The sequence below is a fragment of the Watersipora subatra genome, chromosome 11 (genome assembly GCF_963576615.1).
Source record: "Watersipora subatra chromosome 11, tzWatSuba1.1, whole genome shotgun sequence".
NCBI classification, from domain to species: domain Eukaryota; kingdom Metazoa; phylum Bryozoa; class Gymnolaemata; order Cheilostomatida; family Watersiporidae; genus Watersipora; species Watersipora subatra.
In genome coordinates, this window is record NC_088718.1 from 36,798,071 (window position 1) to 36,804,849 (window position 6,779).

Sequence of the window (6,779 nt, forward strand, 5' to 3'; positions counted from 1 at the left end):
CCATCACCTGCCTCGGCCCTTTTCAGGGCCATCATTTCCATTTCAAGGGTTTTTTTCTGCGACGACAATGGTGGAAACTCAGTGTCATACTTATTGTCCACTTTTTTTATTACATTAACCAATACAAAGGCGACTGTGTCACAGACAAAAATTAAAGCTAGCCTATAGGGAATAACATGACAATTATGCAAGGAACAAAGTAAGCAGTAATACAACGATTCACAGCACATGAGATAAGCTTACGGCATTTCGATATAAGGTAAAATCTTAACTTGCTAATATCTAGGTACATTGACATATCCATTTACTTACAGTCAGGATCGCAAAACCTACAGGATACTGCGAGCGGTCGAAATGGAGCTATACCAACTAAATGTCAAGTTTCTGTGGCAGCTTTACGACACGTCCGAATCTAGTCATGGTTATTTTAGAGTCTTTAGCAGGTTTTGCAGTGTTGAAACTAGAGGGAGCAGTGTCAACACTAGAAGGAGCAGTCGACACTGGAGACAGAAGTTTCTTTGGGGCTACTTAAAATGTTCAGACGATTGCGTCTCCACTCATTGCCACGATTCTCTTGGAGAATATACGATCTCAGTGTTTCCGGCATTGGACCTACTACTTTTCCATTTCTTTGCAAGTTTAATAAAAATGTCATCACCAGAGTACATTGGAGGCATCTCAGTAGCACAATAGGGATTGTTATAGCTAGTTCTACTCGCTTGACGCTGTCTTTGTTTCTTCTCTTGTTTTTGTTCTCTTGTTTCTTCCATATACTTCATCTCAGTGAGATGTAGCTTCATTTTCTCTTTATTAATCTTGACTCCTCTCCTTCTGATACGAAGTAAACTAACTAGTTTACAGTCATGATCTTGTCGAGCTTCTTCTTTGTTATCTTCAACTCCATACACCAGAATGTCATCTGCTATGACTTCCATACCACTTGAGCCATCCAATATCATGGGAAGTATTTGCTAGTATTCTTCTGGGCTGGAGCTCAGACCAAAAGGCAAGCGGTTCCAGCAATAATTACCCAGTGGTGTTCAGAATGTGGTTAATTCTTTAGAATTTTTAGCTAGTTTTACCTGCAAAAAATCATCTTTACCATCTAATAAGAAAAGCACTTCGCATTGGATAGTTTTAGCAGGACATCCTCCAGAGTTGGAATAGGGTAGTGGTTCCTCATGATAGCCTTGTTCAGATCTTTAGGATCAATGCATATCCTCATGGTTCCGTTAAGTTTACATACCGTCCCGTGATATGAGATCCATGCCATTGGCTCATCCACGCGCAATACAACACCAGCTGCCTTTTATTTTGTTAATAACATCGCCTCTGAGCATTATGAGTGTTTTTCTCAGTCTGTGCTGTATGGGTAATACCGATTCATCTATTCTGATCTCATACTCGCCTGGCATTTGTCCCTTAAAAGCCTTTAAATATGTCATCATAGTTATCTACTATCCATGGTTTATTAGCTCTACAGTTATCACTGACTGCATTGATTGACTCAGACAATTGTACAGCTCCTAGCTCCAGGCATGCTTCAATGCCAAGCAGATAGTATGGCTTCACTTTAGTGTCAATAACCTCAAAAGGAAGGCTATGGTTGAATTCTTCAAGCTTTAGGTAAACTCTCCCTCTTCTCCCCATTTCACTTCTGTCATTTGTGCCTAATGTGACATCACTTGAACACAAATTCGGCTTTCTTAGCCTCTGGTAATCCGAATAACTAGTGGCATTCCTAGCTGCTGAGGTGTCAAACTGACAAGCCAGTTTATCATCCTTATGTTGCAAAATTGTCAGTAAGCGTTTTTCAACCTTGCTAACAGCAATGTTGCTCATAACTAAAAACTCATTACAATTAGCATAGTACACATGATCTTGTTCTTTGGTATCTAGCGCTTTGCATCCACTTTTAGCTTCATCCTCTGCCTTCTTTCTGCACTTTTGCTCAAAGTAGGTATCCTTTTTGCAGAAATTACATTTTTTCTTGAATGCCGCACAGTGGCTAGGTCCTTTCCGATGCTCACACCCACAAAAATCACAGGCTACTGTGGGTCCGAGTTTTCTCTCTTGTGTTTGCTTTTGCTTCCTTGTCAGTTCGTCAAACAGCTTGTTGGCACTTTTTCCATGCTCATCACCGAGTTTCTTCATGTTTGCACTCGCCGTAGCAAACTCACACGCCTCTTTTACAGCTGTCCCAAGCGTAAGGGGTCCTTCACCAGCAGTTTATCTCTCAAGCGCTTGTCGTCCACCCCTTCCACTAAGGCATGGCAAGTGAGGTCATCCGTCAGATCTAGGTTACACAGTCTAGCCTGTGTGCTCAGCTTTGTTTCAAATTCTTCAACTGGAATTCCATCTTGTTTCACACACAGCAATCTGTGTCGAGCTGTAAAGGTTTCATCTTGTAGTTTGCAAAACCTGTCAAATTCCTCAATCATTTTCTCATTATCAATTTTATTAGTTCCCTCCAAGTTAAAATTTGTATGAATGTCATTACCTCTAAGACCAATTACCCTCAACAAAATTGCTGTCTTTCGGAACTTGTCTGCACCAGTTTACCGATCACCATCAAAAACTGATCAAACTCTTTCTTGAACCTTTTCTAATCCTTTCACACTGCCATCCGTCAAGGGCTCTGGAGCCAAAGACTGCTCCATTATTGCTTCAGTTCTATTGCCGGGGCTCGTTAAAACTTATTTTCTGACACCATATTGTCTGATGGTGCGCTAAACTCAACTATGATATCGGATTACATGTGAATATGAATAGTGTTTGAAAATTAGCAAGACGCCATGGGCGAACAGACAAATATCTGGGTGAGTCTTGATCGGATGTGACATCAGATGGCGCCTATTGTTTATGCTCTGTTAACAATATGTGTAAAAGTTTATTTACAATATGTAAATGACAATATCATAACTATTTGTCAATGGATTACTATATTATTAACTGTTTTGTCCCTTTTAGTCATATGTATGTTTTCCTCGTTGCATAGCAGTCAGTCAAATGTTTAGTCTTTCTTCTTTGGTTGACCACATTTTGCTGCTTGATCTTATTGATAAAAACCTTGTTGTTATTGTGCTGTTGCCTTTGTTTAGCATTTTTTCCTTAGGCTTTCTTGTGGTGTTGCCCTTGGTTTGAATTTGGTTTATTTTTTCACAGTTGTGAGACTCATAATAATACCACATATAGTATTTAAATTTTTCTCAGAGCCTATTATGCCGGTTCGAATTTCCTTTCTGCGGTGTTTTTGATGCTGAATTGTTTTTGGCAATATTTTTTTGGTATACACAGTTGCGATGTTGTACTCATTACTACTTCATAAATTTTTGATAAGGACTTTTAGTAGTAAAATTAAACAATCGAGAAAAATTTGCTAACAAACAAACTATGAAAGGATTAGTGATCCTGACAATGGTCAGGAGGAATAACTCCGGAAAGTTACCCAATCTGAATGTTGCTGGTTCCCAAAACGTCGAGCTTGTCAAGGCCCAGAATGTCTCTAGGATTTACCGCAACAACACGAGAGACTACCTTTCTTACCGGTTGTAGCAAATTTCTTTATGTCGTTGGTATGTTAAGTTACAATTTTCTAAAGAGACTTGATGTTATAGGTTCACTGCTGTTTATTTGCGTGATGCTAAACACCGTGAAATCTGAAATACATATCCAGGAATAATAATGCGCAATGATACAACATGGTATAGTGTGCCATAATATAATGCATGAATAAAGACACAAGAAATAACTCGGCAAGTACAGAACAAATAGCGCAATAAACAGCAAATATGTGATAGCAAAATTAAACAACTGTTGTATATATTATTATGTAATTTACTTTTGCTAATTCTTTGAATAAAATGTAGTAATATATTTAGTAGGTAATATTATTGACTAAAAGTGAAAATATACAGATAAGGTGTAGCCTTCCATTATTGGCTCTAAAAAAACCTACTGACTAGAGCTGACAGAACACGCAGGTTGAAGCTGGACACAAACTCCATTGGTCAACAGGTGATGACACCACTCCCATGTCCAATCACACCTAGGCAGCACAACAACTGCCAGCAAGAAAGCTTGTGAATGCAGCAAAAAACAGCTATTCCTAATACCTAAAAACAATTAGCCACTGCCTCTGTCAATCAATTATTTTACTGTAGATAATGGCTATGATAAGGTGTATGATAGCAAGTGTGGTAACCATAGTTTATTATTGGAGAGTATAATTCTTACACTCCCATCAAAATTTAGGTTAAATTGGCAGAAGATTAAAAGAAGGCAAAACGCATAGGGAGTTATTTGACTAAATGAAAGGTAAATAATATATTCGCACATGCACTACAAGAAAGGAAGCTGAAATACAGTAGGCTGTAAGCCTTACTCCTGGCGGTTCTCAGCGGTCATTAGCTTTATAAGTTTCTGTATTGGTCTATCTAGCGTTATCCTCGGCCGATTTGGTTTTCCAGAGTTGTTCAGGTCTTAAGTTTCGAGCATTACTTTGGTCTTCCTGACTAGTCCATCTGGTCCTTGATGTGTAGCCATTACACTTCCCGTTTTTCATAGGTTTCGAGGTTCATTGTTGTCCACAATAACGACAATGTCTCCCACCTTGGTTTTTTTTGGGATTCCCACTTTGAACAACCTTCGATTTTGGTAAAATATTGAGCCTTCTACATGGTCCAAAGTTCTTCAGCCAGTTGCTGAGATTTCCTGTACATAAGTCTGCCATAAATCTCCGTATTGTCAAATTCTCCAGGGGAGGTGGAAAGTGTTGCGACTTCATGGTTAACAAATGGTTAGCTGTAATGGTGGTGTCCATGTCGCTCAATGAGTCTGTGGAGATGGGGCTGCTGTTAACAGTTGCCAAGATTTCATAAAAAGCTGTTCTCAAGCTCTCTGTTGTCATGCGCTTGCTGTATTTAGTTGACATTTTTTGCAAAATTGATCTGATGGTTCTTATCTGTCTTTCCCGCAGGCTTACCCACAGGCCGCCGATAAGTCTACACCACATGCTGGTTTATTGCCGGCTTGGTGAAAAAGACCGGCAAGTTCACAAGAAAAACATGACGGTTTTTGCACATGGCACCTCTGATGTCTGCGCAACTTCCTTAATGAAGCGAAACACTTAGAAACACTTAAAAACACAAGTACTTGGAACAAGGAAGCATAATGTGTTGTATAAATATAACACTTACATGAGATTGAAGCGAAAAAGGACCCTGTCTGGGTCTTTCCACGCTTATATACTCTTCTCCCAACTACTACGTCCTTGACTTCTTGTAACCTCTCGTAACTACCACGACCTCGGACATTAGCGTAGCCCGCGGCCCACCAACCCGATTATACAACATGCCCTTTTTCTTTTTTTCTGTATGGGCCACTAACCTTCCCGAAATACACTTGAACTCATTCAGTGACTCACCCTGCTGGTGGAGTTTACCTTACTCTTTAATCCTGGTCCATCAACTCATCCGAAGTACCATCGCTCCCGAGCAACCCTGGGCTGCCATCGTACTTGGCGGCACCACTCTTTTCACTCTCCTGATTCTCTCCACCTCCTTCACTACTACCGTGACCTTTGTCACCAACAACATCAACACCACTGCCTCTACCACTACTCTCAACTGGCTCGGAAACTGGTGGTTGGGTCAGTAATGACTCCTCAACCTCAGATTCCGCTCCTTCCGTCTTGACCACGCTCTCGCCAATGGAGATGGGCCTAACAAGCATCCTGTGGGAGGTCTTCCCCTGGGCCGTAATCGACTGCTCAGGAGATGGCGCTACAGAGCTGGGAGTTGGTATAGGCCCAGACCTATTTACCTTGGCCTGACCCTCCTTCGGTGCAAGCCTACTTCCCGCAATCCTCCTCTGAACCTTGGCCAACTGCTCAATGGCCGCCCTGAATGTCTCTGCATTCTCCAACTCACTGATTGCTACCCTGCGCCCGGCAGCCAGTCTGGCCAACTCTGCCTCAAACTTCCTCCGCACCTCCAACTCCTCATGTTCAATACTAGCGATCCTCCTCTGGCACCCTTCCCTGTCCATCATCCCGTCACTGGACTCATCCGGTAAAAAAGAGTTAACCTTCCCCATAATGGGTACCGGTATAGCAGCTTGCCTAGCATCGCCACTCACCTCAGCATAGCTCCTCACCTTCCTCTGAGGCACTGGTACCTCCTCACTGCCCTTCCTTTTCTTTGTCCCGTTACTCCCTGGACCCCGGCAGGGGCATCCACTTATCGCGTGCCCGGTTTCACCACGCCACTGACAGATGGGTACCTTGTAGTCCTGCCAGTGTCCACTTCTCCCGCACTTCCTACAAGCATTGCCAGGGCAATTCACCGCCAAGTGATCTTGCTTAACTCTACAGATCATGCACCACAGCTTACCGCTACTACCATATACCACAGGCTTCTTAGCCGCGCTACCATCTTTCCTCTCCACTGCTTTCTCATCGCTGCCCCTCTCCGGTCGTCTTTTACCACCAGCCTCACCACCTAAACTGCTTGCCATCGAGATTGAATAGTTGGTATTTCTTTACAACAATCTGCAACATAGCGATTACCTTTTAACAGCAGTTAGTAGTAAAAACTATCATCTAACCGGGGTTTACCGACTCGACCGATCTTTGTAATTGTGCTTTTGGCTATTGCCCCCTTCTCTGGTCCCACGCGGAGTTTGGGTATCTCGACTGCTAACATCGGGATCCCCACTGGCTAGGCCACTTCCGACTGTGGCACCAGGTGGTTTCTCCGATTCATCATTAAACCACCTGT